At 36.6% G+C, this 19,423-nt stretch overlaps 1 pseudogene; it reads left to right on the forward strand.

Annotated features, from left to right (window-relative positions):
* LOC122747317 overlaps window positions 1–10,956 on the forward strand; it is a 36,394-nt pseudogene extending 25,438 nt beyond the window's left edge.
* The last annotated feature ends 8,467 nt before the right edge of the window (window positions 10,957–19,423 follow it).

Below are 19,423 nucleotides of genomic sequence, written 5' to 3' on the forward strand. Positions count from 1 at the left end.
TTCTATTACTTGTTCATCCTGGAACTTTCCTCAGCACCCAGTGCCTTCTCTTGTCATCAATCTGGCACAGTCTTTCATGATCTTACATCAGGACTATGACATTAGCATGCAGGTTGGTCTTCCTGCCACAGGCCTCTGATCCATTCAGCATCAAAGAGGATTTCCCTAAAGCACAAGGCTAATCATGTTGTATCCCCCACTCCATGCTTAGTAATAAACCAATGGCTATGTATCACCTCCAGGATCGAATATAAAATCTGTTGTTTGGATTTTTAAAGTTCTTCATAACTCTTCTTTCACATTTCCAATGGTACATTGGCCTCATTGCTATTTCTTGAAAATGAATATTCCATGTTCTTATCCTAAGAATTTTCAGTCACTGTCAACCTATGCCCAGAATTTTTTCCTCATCTCTGTCTGCAGGCTTCCATGGATCCTTAAAGTCCCAACTAAAATCTATCTTTTTTCCAGGAGCCCATTTCTTATCTCCTTTTATTCTTTGCATTTTAATCTATCTATCTTTTTGTACATAACTGTTTATTTGTTATCTCCTCCATTAATTAGATTGTGAGCTCCCTGAGAGCAGGGACTATCTATAGACTTTATTAGCTTAGCAAATTAGGTGCTTAATAAATGACTGATTGATGGATTAATCTTGCCCTGGAATAATCTACCACTCTATGGAATATATCTTCAAAGATCCACTGACTTTTCCTACTGGGTGAGTTCCTCCTAGAGACTCCACTGTGTAGAGAAAAACCAGCCCTATATACCTTTATTGCTCTCCAGCTCATTCCTAACTTTTCAGACTTCAAAAACCCAGCCTCCTCTACTGACGGCTCATCCTGGAACTTCCCTCAATACTTGGGAACTCCTTGCCCTGGAACAACTTACCATCTCTGTGACCTATTAAAATTGAAGTTGACAATAGCTATGTTCAATGGAGAAAAAAAATTAGAGACATACGTCTCTGGGGAGGTTGGTATCCTACTAAGCACTTTACTGCTCTTGTTCACTCTACCATTACAAAGAGGTCCCCATGCAGTCATTGCATATTTTCATTTTTTCCCTTTAAAACCCAAGTTTATGTTTCAATTATACCCTAAAAGCTTGTGCAAGTGTTTTAGTCTCTAGACACAAAATTGCAAAAAAACCAAGAGTAGAATCTTAACAAATAGAATTACTAAGAAAATAATTTTCTATGGGTAGGAATGGTGATTGACAATAAATGAGCATTATAGCAGCCCCTTTTTGTGGTGGCTACGAATTTTGAATCAAAGGACTACCCATTAATTGTGGAATGGTGAAACAAACTGTGGAATATGGTTGTAAAGGAATATTATTGTGCTTTAAGAATGACAATTAGGATGATTTCCAAACGACCCAGAAAGACTTATATGAACTAATGATAGTGAAGTGAGCAGAACCAGGACAATGTTTGTGCCACAATGATAGCAATATTGTTGGGTGAAGAACTATTATGACAACTGTTTCTCAGCAATACAAGGATCCAAGACACTCCCAAGGGACTAATGTTGAAGCATACGATCCACCTCTAGAAGAAAGAACTGATATTGATGGAATACAGAATGAAGCCTACTATTTTATACTTTCTTTCATTTTTTCTTTTATCCAAGTTTCCTTATACAAAATTACTAATATGGCAATGTTGTACATAATTGCACATTATAACCTATAAATGATTGCTTACTACCTCTGAGACTGGTTTAGGAAGAAAGGGAGGGACAGAATTTCAAACTTAAACCTTAAAAATGTTTATTTAAAAAAGTAAGTGAGAAAATAAAGGCGTTATATGGGGAAATGTCTGGACACATCAAAGCTTCCTATCACATCATTTTATATCAGCTTCAGTATTAAATGTCAGTTCACCTTTGTTATACTCCCATATTCAGAGAAGGATTGTTTCAAGCTGGTGCATCCTTCACCATCTCCATTCATCCACCAACCACGAAGGAAAGAGTGTAGGATCTAATGGTGAAACCTTGTCAATTTCAGCAACTTCAGACCACAGTAACTAAAGTCCCAGTAACCTCTTCCTTGGATTTCAGAGAGCTGCCAAGGTACAGAGGATTATAGCAGTATAATACAATGCTCTCACACCACTATTTGGCATAATGGAAGATAAAATGCAAGTTAAAAAAGTTTTAGTTTTAAGAATTGTATTTGCTGAACAGTACTTATTGTATTGTAGATTTCATGTGTTATGAAAGGTGAATATTGTTTGAAATCAATGCTTCAGGTTTTATTCTTGAGATGTTTGCACAAAAGGTCACAGAATTCTGGGCACTTATTAGTGAGAAAAAATGTTTTCCAAGTTAACAGTTTTATCTTGTGTACTACATTTTATGGGTTATTTCATGGTTACTGTGTTAGGGAGAGACCATGTAATCAGAATTAATGTTTCATTATAAAGAATTGTATGCAGAAAATGTATTTTCAGTAGTGTCTAGTAAAATATTATAGTTTTTGAAAGTCACAAGAACCTATCCGCCTATTCCATATGCTTCAATATTTGAGTGATGCTTTTTAAAATTTTCTTGTTGTTTTCTAGAATATTACCCCATAAAAGTTGGGGATCAACTGAGATTAAAGCTTTTGATTTGTGGGGAGAAACAGAATGCATATAAATATATTTATGATACATTGATGTGAATAAGAGTGTAAAAATCATTGAAAGAAGTGGGTAAAAATCAGAAAAGGCTTTATGTAGAAGTTAACTTCACTTAAGTTGAACTTTAAAGGAAGAGTTCTGAAATAAGAATAAATATTTTCCTGGCATGGTGGATGGCTTGTCCTTATGCATGTAAGAAAGAGAATGTGCAGTTTGAGCAATAGCTAGTAGGTCAGCTAGATCATACATTACATGAACAAATGAAATGAAATTAAAATAATGAATAAATTAATGAATACAAAAGTGTTTATTAAGTTTCTACTGTGTGACAAGAACTGTGTAAAACATTGGAAATACAAATACAAAAAGTAAATCAGTACTTGCACTCAAAGGGCTTACATTCTAATAGGAAAGTCAATATGTGTATATATGTGCATAGATAGATAGATAAATGGATGGACGTGGTAGAAAGGAACAAGCCTTTTTGTTTTGGGAGCTTTTTGTTTTGTTTTGGTTTTTTTAGTTTAGTTTAGTTTAGTTTTGTTTTGCTTTGCTTTGCTTTGTTTTTATTGAGAAGCCATAGGGATAATGAGTGGAGCCATAGGGTATTTAACTCACAGATCCTATCCAGGAATGGTACTGTTGATCTGATTACTAGATGTCATAAATTAGGGTGTGAAAGTGTATAAAAGAAAGAATGAAAAAGCATCTTCAAGTGCTTACTTCATGCCAACCACTGTGCCAAGTGCCAAGAAGACAGTTTATGCTCTCAACAATCTCAAATACCAATGATGAAATGAGGTAACCCAGTGCTATTTCTGTGGTGGCAAAGAATTGGAAATTGAGGGGATGCTCCTCAATTAAGAAATGGCTGAAGAAATTGTGGGATATGAATATAATAGAATACTACTGTGTTATAAGAATTGACGAGTGGGTAGATTCCAGAAAAACCTGAAAAGACATGCTAGTGATGGTGAGAACCAAGATAACATTGTACACAGTAAAAGCAAAAGAAACATTATGTGATGATCAACTATGATAGACAGCTCATCTCAACAATAAAATGATTCATGACAGTTTCAAAAGTCTCATGATAGATAATGCTATCCACACAGACTAATTATGAAGACCTCTCACCATTTACAATTACAAAGTCTCAGGCTGAGAGAGAGAACCTGATTACAGATAAGAAATCATGGCATGCAGATGGCTAGATAGTGGTCAATATGAATCAAGTTATTTTTTGAGAACTAGAAGAGTAGTACAGAATAAGCTTGGAAGATAGGGAGAAGCAAGATCTATGGAGATCAAACTTTAGATGTTCCTATTTCATTCTTTTTTTTTCTTTTTTTTTTGTGAGGGCAATGGGGGTTAAGTGACTTGCCCAGGGTCACACAGCTAGTAAGTGTCAAGTGTCTGAGGCCGGATTTGAACTCAGGTACTCCTGAATCCAGGGCTGGTGCTTTATTCACTGCACCACCTAGCCGCCCCCCCCATTTCATTCTAAAACAATGGAAGATTACCATAATCAAATTAGGAGAGCAGGGAATAGTTTACCTATCAGATCTATGCAGAAGGGAATCATTTATGACCAAACAGGATATAGAGAATTTTGCATTATGAAATGCAAAATGGATCATTTTGAGTACATAAACTAAAAAGGGTTTATACAAACAAAACCAATGCAACCAAGATTAGAAGGAAAACAGAAATCTGAGAAACATGATTGCACATATATAACCTATATCAGATTGCTTCCCATCTTGGGAGCAGGAAAGGAGAGGGAAAATTCTGGAACTCAAAAATTTTATAAAAATGAATGTTGAAAACTATCTTAACACAACATTAGAAAAAATAAAATACTATTTACAAAGAAAAAAAGTTAAATAAAAGAATGGAGATATCCCAAAGGCATGAAAGTGACATAGGTTGTACTTTAGGGAAATTATTTTGGTAGCTATATAGGGGGTAGATAGGAGCAGTGAGAGACTAGAAGTAGGGAGACTAATTAAAGAGGACTTAAAGAGGTAGGTATGAATAAAAGGAGGAGTCCTGTGCTCCTGTGGTATGGAGACAGATTCAACAAGACTTCTTAATTTATTTAATATTAGAGGAGGGAAGAAAGTGAACCACATGAAAGGATAAATGTTTAACAACAGATTCAGTATGAATTTTCTCCCATTGTATACATAATGTACTTTATGTTTAATCTGCATCATTAGTATTTCTCCCACCACTTTTTTAAGTCTAGACAATAAAAAAAGGCAATAAAGTCTCCATTTTTAGTGTTTGTTTATTTCTGAGGTGCAAATGGAAATTTAGCAATCAGCTGTCCAGAGCTAGTTTGAGATAGCTCCAGAACATTGATGTGATTGAAGTCTAAAACTCTCTCTGTCTCTGTCTCTGTCTCTGTCTCTATCTCTGTCTCTGTGTGTGTGTGTGTGTGTGTATTTCTATACACTTGCATATCTTGATTACAAAATAAAGTCATGTAAATTATGAGATTTTGAACATTATGGGCTCAAAGACTAATATTATTTCCATAATTATAGATACCATCTTAGCAAATTAGCATTTCAATACACAAAGAACACAAAAGACAAATAAGAAACTAAACTTAGGTTTTATAGGGGTATAACCTAGAAGTATATAGCCATATTCAATAGCATAATAAGGAGGGAAAGACATTTCTGCTTATCTGTGTCCCTTTTGAGATTCCTGTGCAGTTTTATTTTATATTCCTAATATCTTATTAGTACTCTTTTCTTATTTTTCTCCCCCCCCCATAACTTTGACTTTCCACAATTTCTGTCCCTTTCCAAATAGAAGTGCTCTGCTATAACAAATATAGTCAGGTAAAAAAAATCAACACATTGGCAATTACTGTAAATGTGCATTTCTCCAAAGGTCTATCACATTGCCCTACCTCAAAAGAAAGGAGAGCTGTGATGGGTTGGGAAGTGTCATAATGAAGAGCAGGTTTTATTTTTTAAAGGATGGGAGGTGTATGAACATGATTATAGGTTGCAAGAAAGAGCTACTAAATAGAGGTAGAATTAATATGAGAGGAAAGAAAGAGATTGATCAAAGAAACAAACTCTTAGAGACAACAGGAAACGGTGGGATCAAAATACCACTGGACTTTGAGAAAATAGTATTCAATTGGAATTTCAAAATTCTCCAAATATACTTAACTATATTTTGTGTTTAAGATCTACAAAGGCATGGAATGTTTCTGTATTCTTCATTCTTTATTATTATTATTTTTTTTTTTTTGGTGAGGCAGTTGGGGTTAAGTTACTTTTCCTAATACTGTATATCACCTTTTAAAACAGTGAGTTCAACTAGACCCAAAAAAATTCTACTTTATCTTTATCCAGAATTTTAAGCAAAATTTTGTTTATGTCTTATTTTTACATCATTTCCAGCAAGGCGGGGGAGAAGTGGTTGTTTATGAAAAAGGGACAGAGGACATGAAATGATATATTATTTAAATCTGATTATCTAAGTAACACTGATCTAACTATGTTTTTTATATTAAAAGGTTCTCAAATTACTTTTTCAATCTTTATCTAGCAGCAAGAGCACTATAAAGATTTGTAAGGCATAGCTTGACCTCCCATCTTGACAATTATCAGCTACTTCACCACTAGCAGGTCATTTACACACTCTGTGCCTTAGGCTTGTTTTTTGCAAGTTTTATAAAATATAAATGTTATTTATAAAATAGTATATGCTACCTTTTTCTAGAGTTCCTGTGGGAATCAAATGTAATATCTAAAATGACTTTTGAAAACCTTAAAGCATTTCTGAATTTCTGTTAATTATTGGTCAATATAGCTCTAGCAATCTTTTTTTTATTTTTAAAAATTTTTTAAAATTTTAATTTAGGGTAAAAATAATGGGTTTGATCGCTTGCAACGCTATGAGTATTTGGGTTTATTTGTTTTGAAGTTACCATTTTTTATTTATTTATAAAGGTCCTAAGTACATTTTAGTCATTTAGTCATTGGTCATTTTATCCATTTATTTTTTAGGTACTTGATTTAGGTTTAGGATTAGGTAGTTACTAATCATTCATTCTAATATGCTAAAGCCTAATATCCTAATGTAGAGAGAACTCAAACTTTACCAAATAGCCATAGTGATTTTTGTTTCTACTGAATTGTTCAAATAACTTATGATAATAATTTAATTAAGGACTAAATTACCATTTTAAATCTTTTGCTATATTTCTGGGCACATTTACACTAACATCTTTGATATCTTAACTTCTATAAACATTTTTCCCCTAAGACACCAGAGACTGTATGCCTTAAAATTTACATTGTAGAAATGTATTGCATAAAAAAGACTAAAAAATACTGTTAACCTCTTTAAATTGTCAGCTGAATTCGACACACTATACTTATTCTGTTCCCATTTGCTACCAAGGAAAAGTGCAAAGTCAACATCTTACGAAAGGCACCATAAGATGCATGTAAAATGAGACCACATTTCCTCAGGTCTATCTTCCATTTGGTAAGTGCGTTAAGTTGCTCCTTCTCACTTAACATGGTTTGAAATGTACAAATAGAATTGAGAGCAGTGAAAATGCCATTCATTTGTGCTTTTCTGCAGGAAAAAAAGAAATCAAAACAGATTATGCTGTCTCCTTTAGAAAGCAGAGACTTGATTAATTAAACAATTACTTTCTCTCAAGGAATACAAAACAATAAGTGTAGAAACAATGTCAACATGAGCTCATGGAAGCAGAAAGTAATCAATAAGAAATGACCAAATTTATCATCAGAGATAGAGCTAACAGAGTCCTTAAAGGTCATCTAGTCTAACCTCGTTATTCAGATGATGAGCTTAAATCTAGAGAAACTAAATGACTTGCCTCATATCACATATGTAATACAGAGTTAATGTGAAATTTGAACCCTGATTCTCTGACTCCAGATCAAGAAGCTTAACACACACACACACACACACACACCCACACACACTACTGCCAGTTTTGCCCATGGATTGAAGGCTTTAAATCTTTTCCCTTCTTTTCATGTGAATGCCATACCTAACAAATGATCAATGATGTTTGATATTTTTTAATGGCAGAACTCTATGACAGAGTATTTTGAGTCAAAAGTCTTGCCATTGCCCTTCAAAGTATATTCAATATATAATTACCTTCTCCAACATTATCAAATATAAGACCGGGGCCTGACTGATATACAACAATGAAACCAGAAAATTCCACATCATTTATGTTTCGGCTCACTGTCCACTGCACTGGAAGTGACATGGCCTCAAAACTATGTCAACACATTCTAAAATGATGGGGAATTGGTAAATAACTGTGTCTGCACAGCATCAATTTAGAGAGAATATTTTGTAATTTTCCATATAACTTATGCTATGTAAACAGTAAGGTATCATAATTGAGAATGAAAACTTAATTCTAGAATTTTATTTAATTAAATAATCCAGATCACTAATTGCCCCTCTACTTATAGAGGTTGTCATGGCACAATTAATGTCTTATTCACTATTGAATGCATGTCATTTTTTACTTGTAGAATGTCATCTAAATAGGTGATAACCTTGAAGGATAGGAAGAAAAGTTTGCTGACTCAATATGTCTGAAATTCCATTAGTATAGCAGAATAGTTAACCAGGCACTGCTAGACTGAGGTCACAAGATTGGCATCCCTTCCACAATCTTTGTCCATTAACTGCCTGTATTCATTACTGTAATGTTGTCTGTCTCCTTAATAGGATAATTATTCTTTTCAGTACTTCAATACTAAAGTGTTGAGTACCCTCACCCTAGATTCCTGAAGTAACAATTCTTTTTGGTTCCTACTCTAAGGAATTCTCCCCAACAGGAGCATGAGAAGAGGGAGGTACCCACAGTACAAGCATGAATCAGGCAAGAAAAACCAATTCTAATCCTACATAGAAAGGGAAGGCTGGTAGTTTCTCTCTCTATGGGTAGCCTGCCACTGCCTCTGCTGATTTTGCTATTACCACCACCAACAGCATTGTTTAGGTGCCTATGATGAGGAAATGAAACCAGCTGCCTTTTCAGACACAAGGCCCAGTAGCTAAGGAAAGTAGGCATAAATAGGAGGTAGTCCCATTCTAGACAAAGGCTTTTCTAAGAGGGCATCCTGGCTTTTGAGGGGGAAGAGAACCACTATCTCTCTTCCACAAATCAAAGAATGCTTTTATATCTTCTGGCCAGTAGGAAGAATAGAACTAAGGGGTTGAGATTACCTTTTTAGTATAAACACAGAATTTTGATGCAACAGCCTGAAATTGTATTTCATGAAAGACAGGAAACAGAAAATAACACCCATTTTGAAATGAAGAGGGGGAAAGATCCTTTCCTCACATATCTCTGAGGAGGTGCCATGTTAGCAATTATTAATTTATGTTAAGCATAGCCATCCCTTTCTATTCCTCCTCTTTCAAAATGCAAACACTCCTTAGTATAACTGAGTTTATGAGATCACTTTACTTAGTTCCAGGAATGTTATTGTTTCTGGGTAATTTGATCAGCCTTACCTATGGTTAGGATGGCTAAAAATAGTTTTGTTGATAATGCCATAGGCTGGCCATTTCTGAAAGGCAGACTGATGTAGTGGGTAAAGAGATGGCCTTGGATTTTAAAAACAAAAAGGCCAGAGCAGCAGCCATGATGAGATCATTTGCAAATTACAAAGTGATTCAGTTTCAAGTTGTATCTATATTGGCCATACATGTCCCCACTATGTCCATGCTCAGCCAGCACCCAAACTCAACCTCTGGTACCTTTCTGAGGCAGAAAAGGACTACTTCAACTACAATCTTAACACTAAAAATGGACACATCCTTGTGGATTATTCCAAGAACTTCATCACAGAATGTGTGATGAAGATGCTTATTGAGCTAGCAAAGTCTCGAAGGTGTAGAAGAAGCTTGGATCAGGCTGTGCTCCATGTGACACTACAAAATTGCTCCAACACACCCATGCTAGTGGACAGCAAAGAGGTGGTGCCAGAGGTGAAAAAAAGTGCTGGAGAAAATTAAGGCATTCTGCCTTCATTTGGATGACTGGATAGGCTACATAGGGAAGATGATTACAGATGTGAACAACATTGGCATTGGAGGTTCTGACTTGGGTCCTCAGATGGTGGCAGAAGCTTTGAAACCCTACTCCAAAGAAGGTTCTTCTGTCAATGTTAGCATTGATAGTATCCACACTGCCAAGACCCTTGCTGAACTCAACCTGGAAACTCCCCTGTTCATCATTGCCTCAAAGACATTCACCACCCAGGAGACCATCTCCAATGCAGAGACAGCCAAGGAGTGGCTCCTTCAGGCAGCAAAGGATCCTTCAGCTGGGGCAAAGCAAATTGTGGCCTTGTCTATTAATCATCAAAAGTTCAAGAGTTTGGTATTGACTCTCAAAATATGTTTGAATTCTGGGACTGGGTTGGTGGATGTTATTCATTTTGGTCAGCTATTGGTCTCTCCATTGGCCTGCATGTTGGTTTTTGGTAACTTTGAACAACTGTTGTTGAGGGCTCACTGGATGGACAATCACTTTGTCACCACCACACTGAAGAAGAATACCCCCTATGTTGCTTGCCAAGCTAGGCATCTGATATATTAGTTATTTTGGATGTGAGACTCAGGCCCTGCTGCTATATGACCAATATGACCTATGATTGCTTTGCTGTCTACTTCCAGCAGGGTGACATGGAGTCTAATGAGAAGTATATCACCAAGTAAGGAGCCAGAGTTACTACAATACAGTCCTCAATGTGTGGGGAGAGACAGGTACCAATGTATAGCATGCTTTCTATCACCTTATTCACCAGGGTACCCGGATGATTCCTTGTGACTTTCTTATTCCTGGTCAGACACAGAATTCAATCCAGAGTGGCCTTCATCACAAGATTCTTCTAGCAAACTTCTTAGCTCAGACTGAGGCACTGATGAAGGGGAAGAGAGCAGAGGAGGCACACAAGGAATTGGAGGCTGAGGGCAAAAGTGGTGATGCCCTGAAGAAGCTGACACCTCATAAGATCTTTGAGGGAAATTGTCCTACTAATTCCATTGTCTTCACAAAGCTCACTCAATTCATTCTTGCAGCCTTAATTGTGATGCATGAGCACATGATCTTTGTTTAGGGTGTTGTCTGAGATATCAACAGTTATGATCAGTATGGAGCAGAAGTAAGAAAGCAATTGACTGAGAAAATTGAGCCTGAATTGGATTCTGATAAACCTGTGAACTCTCATGATGCCTCCACCAATGGGCTGATCAGCTTTATCAAACAGCACCAGGCCTAAGTCATGAAGTAGATACCTATGCCCCCTATGACCCAGTCTGTTGTATTGCGACCTGATCTGCGTTTCCACACTTTTCAGGGCTAATCTAAAAAAATAAAGATATCTGGCAAGAAGAGGGGCAGGGTTGAGAGAGAGAGAGAGAAGGAGGAGGAGGAGGAGGAGAAGGAGGAGGAGGAGGAGAAGGAGGAGGAGGAGGAGGAGGAGGAGGAGGAGGAGAAGGAGGAGGAGGAGGAGAAGGAGGAGGAGGAGGAGGAGGAGGAGGAGGAGGAGGAGAAGAAGAAGAAGAAGAAGAAGAAGAAGAAGAAGAAGAAGAAGAAGAAGAAGAAGAAGAAGAAGAAGAAGAAGAAGAAGAAGAAGAAGAAGAAGAAGAGACAAACAGACAGACATGGTTTAGGAGCCTGGAAGACTTGGGTTCATGTTCTATCTCTAACATGTACCTGTTCTGTGACCTTAAGCAAGTCATTTAACCTCTCAATGGTCAAGGAAACAATGGAAGATTAGAAGTTGAAGATAAGGTACCAATCTTCATTTTGAAAGTTCCTTAGCCTTGATGAAGTTATTAATTTGATTTTTTTTTATTTTAGTGAGGCAATTGGGGTTAAGTGACTTGCCCAGAGTCACACAGCTAGTGAGTGTTAAGTGTCTGAGGCTATTAATTTGATTTTTAAGAAAACCACTGTTAGACTCTATTTTAATTTCTATGTCTATATACATATTTATAACATTACATTATTACATCTACTAGTATTTATTTTATTTATTCTTATACTTTTATAGCTCTCTTTGAATAGCATCAATACCTATTCAAGTGAAAAGTAGGAGACATCAAACAGTGTGCTGAGCTTGGAGACAGAAAGACCTGAGTTTGAATCTAGCCTCTGACATTTCCTAGCAGTATAACCATGGGTAAATCATAGGTACAATCATGAGTAAATCATGGGTAAATGTAGAGTGTGATGGTTAATATTTAACAAATAGATTTCCACGGGGGGAAAAAGATGTACTCATGACACACTTTTAAATTTAATCTGTATTATTAATATTTTTCTATCACTTCCTTAAGTCTAGACAGTAGAAAAAGCAATAAAGAGAGCCCTGATTTGTAGTGTTTCTGATGTGGAAATATTCATACTGAAGAAACTTTAACAATCAGCTTTTGAGAACTGGTTTGAGTTGGTTTCAGCACACTCCCACCTTTGTATGACTTAAATTTTTATATCAAATCATAGATAACTGTAATGGGATTGTTGGACTTATGCCCAAACTAATTTTTTCATGGAATTCTTTGTTTCAGAATTGTTTTGGAGTCATCTTCTTCTGGATTTGTGCCTTGATAATAATTTTTAATGGTGGGGTTATTTTTGTTTGTTTATTCATTCTTCTAGATTTATTTCCTTACTTTGATCTTTGTATCATGGTCAAGATCTGCACATCTAGTGAAAATGTTTGGATCATGCTTAGTCTTATTTTGTGTTCTCTCAGATCTTTTTCCTGTTTTGACTATTAGGTTATTCAAGAAAATAAGGTATAGTTAAGGCTTGGGAGCTAAAAGCTTTTAGTCCCCTGAAAGTGATTTGATTGCTGCCCTCCTGTGTTGAGCTTTGCAAGTTCCTGAACTGGCTTTAGAGCTGAGCAATACAACTATGAGCTTGTTTTTTTTTGAACTCCAATAAACTGCTCCTAGATTCAGCCACCATCAGGAAGTTAGTAGGCTCACAAGTTCAGTGACAGAACCAGGGTGACCCTGTTGGTCTGAGCTTCCTGCACTGGTTATTTTTTGTGGGTTTCAGATTGGGCTGGAGGCTAGATCCAAACGGTGTAAGAGCCACACAGCTGCTGCTCTCTTTCATTCCCACTTTTTTGTCCAGTACACAGCCTCAGTTCATAACAATTCCTTGCTACTCCTAAGCACAGGTTCCCAACTCCTTCCACACTAGATTTGTCACTTAGCTCTAGGGTATATGTTATTATTGGCAATTGTTCTTGTTCTCTTCACAGCTTCAGACTGCTTTCCTGGATCAAATATCTCTGCCTTATTGCACAGCTTCAGGCCCTCTTCTTACAACCAAGTTCAGTGTAGAGTCGAAAAAACCCTATAGTTCCCATTGCTCACTAGATACCATCCTCAGTATCCATAGACCTCTCTTTCTGACTCCCCACACAGACCTGGGCTGGAAAACAAATCATTGATCTTTTCTTGGATTTTCTGATCAGGACATGGTCTGGTGCATTTTCTCGATCTTTGTGGAGCAGTTTTGAGAAGGAGCTGTGGTGTACCATTTCCTCCTACTTCACCATCTTAAATGGTCACCTGTTTGAGTTGGTAGAAATTATTTCAATTGTCAGGAAATCATCAATCCTTCCCATATCGTCCACATTGATGTGTTATTTTAATACACAGTAACCTACTACTTTCTCTTAGGTTAAGACAGAAGAAATTCCTTTGATATAATATACAAAGATATTGCATACAAATAGCCCAGAAAAGGAGATAGTCTGAGGTAAGATAAAACAAATTAATTCTACTAATAAGTATTCAAAATAATTTAAAATAAATTAAATATTTTTGTCCAAGATGTGAAATTTGGAACATAGTGATAAAATGATGAAAATGTTTAATATTTTCATATTAAAATACTTCATTTTTAAAGACCTGCTTTACAGGGAATCTATTATCATTAAGTTATTAATCTTTATACCATTCATGGAGAAAAACTACCTTTAAAGTATGGCTTGATTTCACACCTGAGCAAGCTGAGGCTCAAGGTCACCCAGTAATTTTATAGCAAAATGGCTAATGAAATCAAGTTGTAATAGGCATCAGAAACTCCAAAAAGTAACATTTCTGGGTAATCCCATTTTAAAAAATTTTTTACCTATTGATTTTTCTCTCCTCTGCATATTTTTACCCAAACTGCTATGAAGGAAACACTATCAATATCCTCTACCTTAAAGCCTTGGAGAATTGCCTGGATCATTTGGAGGTCAAATGGTTTGCCCAGGGTTATAAAGCTAGGTTCAGAATGTCAAAAGCAAAATTTGAAACCAGGTTATCCTGGCATGGAGTCTAGCTATGTTTTTCTCCAGTATTCTTAAATTCCAATAATCAGTGGAAGATAACACCCATAGGACCAAGTCCAAACTCCTTAAGCCTTTATGCCCAATCTGGTCACTGACTAACCCTAACCTACCTTTCCCGCTTTATCCACTTGGCTACAACTAGATTAATTTATTATTTTCTCCCCATACACTTAGCATTTTATCAAATCCACACACAGGTGTTCTAATATCCCAGTCTGACTTTCTCCTTTTTGCTGACTTCTTAAATCCTAACCTCATTCAAAGTCAAACTCAGAGTATTGCCTCACTCACTTTTTTTGACCATCACTCAATAGCCAACCTACAGTGATTTCCCCCTTCTATGTTCATCTGTAACACATATTTGTTATGCTGAATGAATGGAGGGAAGTTGTCTTTTAATAGAACAGAAAATTTTCAAGAACAAAAGACCATAGCTGAGTAGGAACACTGAAATGTAAATACCAGATTCAAGAGAAATCTAGAAAATATATTTGTGAAATTAGAAGAAAGTAGAAACTTTATTTGAGAAACTTGTGAACCAGAACTAACTAATAGAATCTCTTCAGAATCTTAATGTCCTTAAAGTGTATTTAGAGAATTATTTAAGGATTAATTCTACTCTGAGTTTTAAGGAGAGGAAAGAAAAAGGAATTTACAAAGTATGCACTAATGTAAAAGGAGGGAGGAAAGGGTGAAACTTAGTCTTTCTCCTAATTGAAGTTCATTAAGAAAAAGTGTACAAACATAAAAGAGGACATGGGAGAAGTGCACATGAGATGAAACTCCCAGAAAATACAAATGGTTTGGCATAGAATTGCATCAAATTAGGGAACAGCTAGGTGGTGCAGTGGATAAAGCACTGGCTCTGGATTCAGGAGGACCTGAGTTCAAATGCAGCCTCAGACTCTTGACACTTACTAGCTGTGTGACCCTGGGCAAATCACTTAACCCTCTTTGCCCCTGTACTCCCCCAAAAAAAGAAAGGAAAGAAAGAAGGAAGGAAGAAAAAAGAAAGAGAAAGAAAGAAAGAAGGAAGGAAAGAAATGTATCAAATTCAATGAGGAAACAAGGGAGGATGGGTATAGAGGATAATAATACCAGGAACAGTTGCAAGCAAATTTCTCATAAGGAAATGCTATTTATAACCTCTACCTTAAAGCCATAGAGAGTTGCCTGGAACATTTGGAGGTCAAATGGTTTGCCCAGGGTTACAAAGCTAGGTTCAGAATGTCAAAGGCAAAATTTGAAACCAGGTTATCCTGGCATGGATATAACAGCAAGTTATATCCAAAAGATAAAACCACTTCACCTTTTAAAGGATGGTAATAATTCATTTCTGAAGTATTATACAAACCTATATAAGAAGGCTTTATACTAAAAAAATGAAAAAGGAAGAAAATAGTTTTTGTATATTCACCAAAATAAATAAAATAAAGAGTAGCCACAAAGAAGGAGGGAAAAAAAAATAGCAGTTGAGACAACTTTCCAATATACCAACTTCAAAAGAGGAACTGGTACACAAGGAATCAAATAACTATATATAAATATCCAAAGTCTGAGTAATTTTTTTGAGGGGCAATTGGGGTTAAGTGACTTGCCCAGGGTCACACAGCTAGTAAGTGTTAAGTGTCTGAGGCCGGATTTGAACTCAGGTACTCCTGAATCCAGGGCCGGTGCTCTATCCACTGCGCCATCTAGCTGCCCCAGTCTGAGTAATTTTTAAGAGGAGCTGGATAGTCTAATACAAGAAGGCACATTTGACCTCATATTTATCACTGACATGGTGCAATGCAACCTGTGACTGGAGTATGACTCTGAAGTTATACATATACCTTATTCAAAATTAACATAATGGATGGAAGTTTTGTTTTATAAAAATTTGTTAGAAGGCCTAATGCAAGTAACCTCTTAGAAAGTTTGATTTGTGGACAAATTGAGTTATTCATAAGTCATTGAACAATAGAATAATGTAAGCAAGGATTTGCAAAGAGGATACAGTGGTTCTTTGCTTCTCTAGACATCTTGCATTTCTTCTCCATATGTAAATCTGTTTAGTGAGGAAGACAAAATATGGTGACTCAAGTGATCTACAGAAATCCACTGAACTAGAGTGGCCCCAACTCCATATGAGTGGGACATGTTATGCTCTTAAGTGAAAAAGAAGCTGTTGTTAGAGAAAGAGGGATCAATCTTCTAAAACAGCTTTATCTCCCTTAAGGAAAATTAATCCCAGTTGCAAGAGGGGAGGATGAGGTATGGATTTAACCCATGTTGTAGGGAAACATGAGTTAGATTAGGCCCTGAGGATTTTCTGGGGCACCTTACACCATTTAAATGCTTTTAGGAAATTACTGGGGCTCTCTGTGTCCTTGGCATAGGCCAAGAGGGCTAAGAGGGGAAAAGGGAAAACTTTTTTTAAAAAAGGATTACGACAATTTGCAATGGATTTCCACTGCCCCACCCCCCGCCGAAGTTACCAAAATGAGAGGGGAAGAAAGAAAAGAAAAATGTAGAAAGAACAAAAGCCAAAGCCTTTAGGTTCTAGCCTCTCTTCTGTTGGGAGGGATCAAGTTTCAAGTTTCTGCAGTTTGGTTGATACCAAATCTCTGTGGTTAATGGTAGGTCTCGAAATGTAGTGATGACAATGAACTACAGCAGCACCAGGATCATCAGAGCCAGAGGACAGTAATGTTACCTTCCATACAGTCACAGATTTCTCCTGATGTGAAGTAGTAGTAATAAGACTAAGTCGCTCCTGTACACAATACAGATAATCCTGCCACAATCAAATTTCTTTCATGCATTATTTGCAGTCAGTGGCTAAGAGGTTATAAGTCTCTTGTATACAACCTATCTTTGGATCTAGGATGATATCAAGGCTTTCTCTTTATCACCACCACCCAGTGTTCCCTGGCCCAACCACCAAAACCTCCTCTTCCTTAAGAACCTCATTATAGCAATAATGTGAAATATTTTCCCCCTTAGAGGCCTGTGTGGAGAGATTTTTACCTCCTTCCACATGAGTTGAAGACTATTCCTTGCCTCTATCTCATAATTACATCTCTAACTCATAATTACAGCCAAGTTCCCCTTTCTTCCAAGCAAATATACATCAACCATTATTGCAACAGTTTCTAACTCTCCTATTCTATTAGAAAACAAGGATCTTCCTAATAATACAAGACTTTTGGTTCTCTTAATCCTTTCAGGGAAGAAGTTGTTGAAACTATCCCAGAGGAAAGGAAGCCTGGTACTTGAAGGAGACCTGAGCTGTTTTCAAAATGTGTGGAGCCCTGTGAAGAGACAAGGGCATTGAGGCCAAGACAACTCTGTTCTGAGAAAGGAAAAAAGTAGGGTCAGACAGAAGTATGATGACTCTGTTTAGCTCTCTGTAGGTAACACAGGACTTTTTAAAGGAGAATTGTCATAATAAATTACTCTTGATTTCTTTCATCTCCATCATTATAAAAGAAATATCTCTCCCCACCCCAGAACCTGATATTATATAGTGTTAACTACATGAGATTATTCAGAATAATTTTAAGGGTTTCCCTTTGGCCCTTCCTATTACTATAGGGGCTGCTGAAAGACACTTCCTAGATACTGAGCCTATTCTGTGTAGGCCCTTCTAAAATTTCAGACTTGAACAGGGGCATGAAAGTGAGGCTGAAGGGCATTCAATGCTCTGATAATGAATTTTCCTGTACAGTTTTAATGACATCCCCATTGGGCTAGTATAATTTCTTTCTTACAAATCTCAAATTTGAGAAAACACACCCAAAGCTTTCTGCCTACCTAGCAGAACATTGACTGACAGTCCTTCCTATTCCCAGGGTTCCTATTCACACTAATACAAAAGTAAAAAACGTAAAAAAAAAAAGGGGTGGAAATGTAAGCTACTTGCATGAGGATATATTCAAACTATTGTGCTATAAGAAATGATGTACAGACAAATTTCAGAGAAACCTGGAAGGACTTACATGAACTGATGCTGAGCGAGATGAGCAGAACCAGAAGATTGTACACAGTATCAACAACATTATGTGTTGATCAACTGTGATAGACTTGATTCTTCTCAGTAATACAATGGTCCAAGAGAAAGGAAAGGTCTCATAATGGAAAATGCTCACCAAATCCAGAAAAAAAAGAACTGTGGAAACTAGATGCAGATTGAACTATACTATTTCTATTGTTTTTGTTGTTGTTGTTTTTCATTTTGAGGTTTTTCTGTTTTGCTCTGATTCTTCTTTCACAGCATGACCAAGGCAGAAATATGCTTAATGTGATTGTACATATATAACCTATATCAGATTACTTGTCTTGGGGACAGGGGAGCAAGGGAAGTAAGGGAGAAAAATTTGAAACTAGAAATCTTATAAAAACAAATACTTTTGGGGGCAGCTAGGTGGCGCAGTGGATAGAGCACCGGCCCTGGATTCAGGAGGACCTGAGTTCAAATCCGGCCTCAGACACTTAACAATTACTAGCTGTGTGACCCTAGGCAAGTCACTTAACCCCAATTGCCTCACCAAAAAAAAAAAAAAAAAAAAAACAAACAAAAAAAAAAACAAATACTTTTATGGAAAAAGTTATATCCAAAAGATAAAACCAAAAGCACTATGGTTGAAAAGTTTGGGGGATTTTAATGGCCTACACATTCAATATGATATTATCAACATGTTGTTGGAGCAAAATGTCATCTTGGACAGCATTAAAAGGGAAAGAAATGAAATAAACATTTGTTAAGCACCTGCTATGGGCCAGGTACTGTGCTAAGTCTTTTATAAATATTATCTGACTTGATCTTCATAGCCGCTCTGTCAGATAGATGCTATTATTATCTCCATCTTACTGTTGAAGAAACTGAAGCAGACAGAAGTTAAATGACTTGCCCAAGGTCACATAGCTGACATCTGAGGCTATATTTGAACTATTCTTCTAGATGCCAAGTGAAGAACTCTATCCATTGTCCTACCTAGGTGCTTGATGGCTTAGAGAAGTAAGAATGTGGAGATCCCCATATCCTCAACCCTGGTCAGACCACATGTGGGGTATTTGGTTCAGTGCTAGGTGCTGCAATTTGAGGTACCACATTGATAAACTGTGGAATATTCAGAGGAGGACCATCAGAATAGTGAAGGACCTTAAATCCCTGTTATGAATGGAAGGAAATGAAAATGTTTAGCCTGAAAAGATTCAACAGGGATAGGATAGTTTAAGTACTTGAAGCTATTGTAAAAGAGTTTTGGTTTGATTTTGGTTTGGTTTGGTTTGGTTTGGTTTGGTTTGGTTTGGTTTGGTTTGGTTTGTCTCCAAAGGGTAGAACCTAGAGAAGTGAGGTGAAGTTGCAAAGAGGAAAATTTAGGTTTTATGTCAAGTGTGGACA

Source organism: Dromiciops gliroides, chromosome 3 (genome assembly GCF_019393635.1).
Source record: "Dromiciops gliroides isolate mDroGli1 chromosome 3, mDroGli1.pri, whole genome shotgun sequence".
NCBI lineage: Eukaryota > Metazoa > Chordata > Mammalia > Microbiotheria > Microbiotheriidae > Dromiciops > Dromiciops gliroides.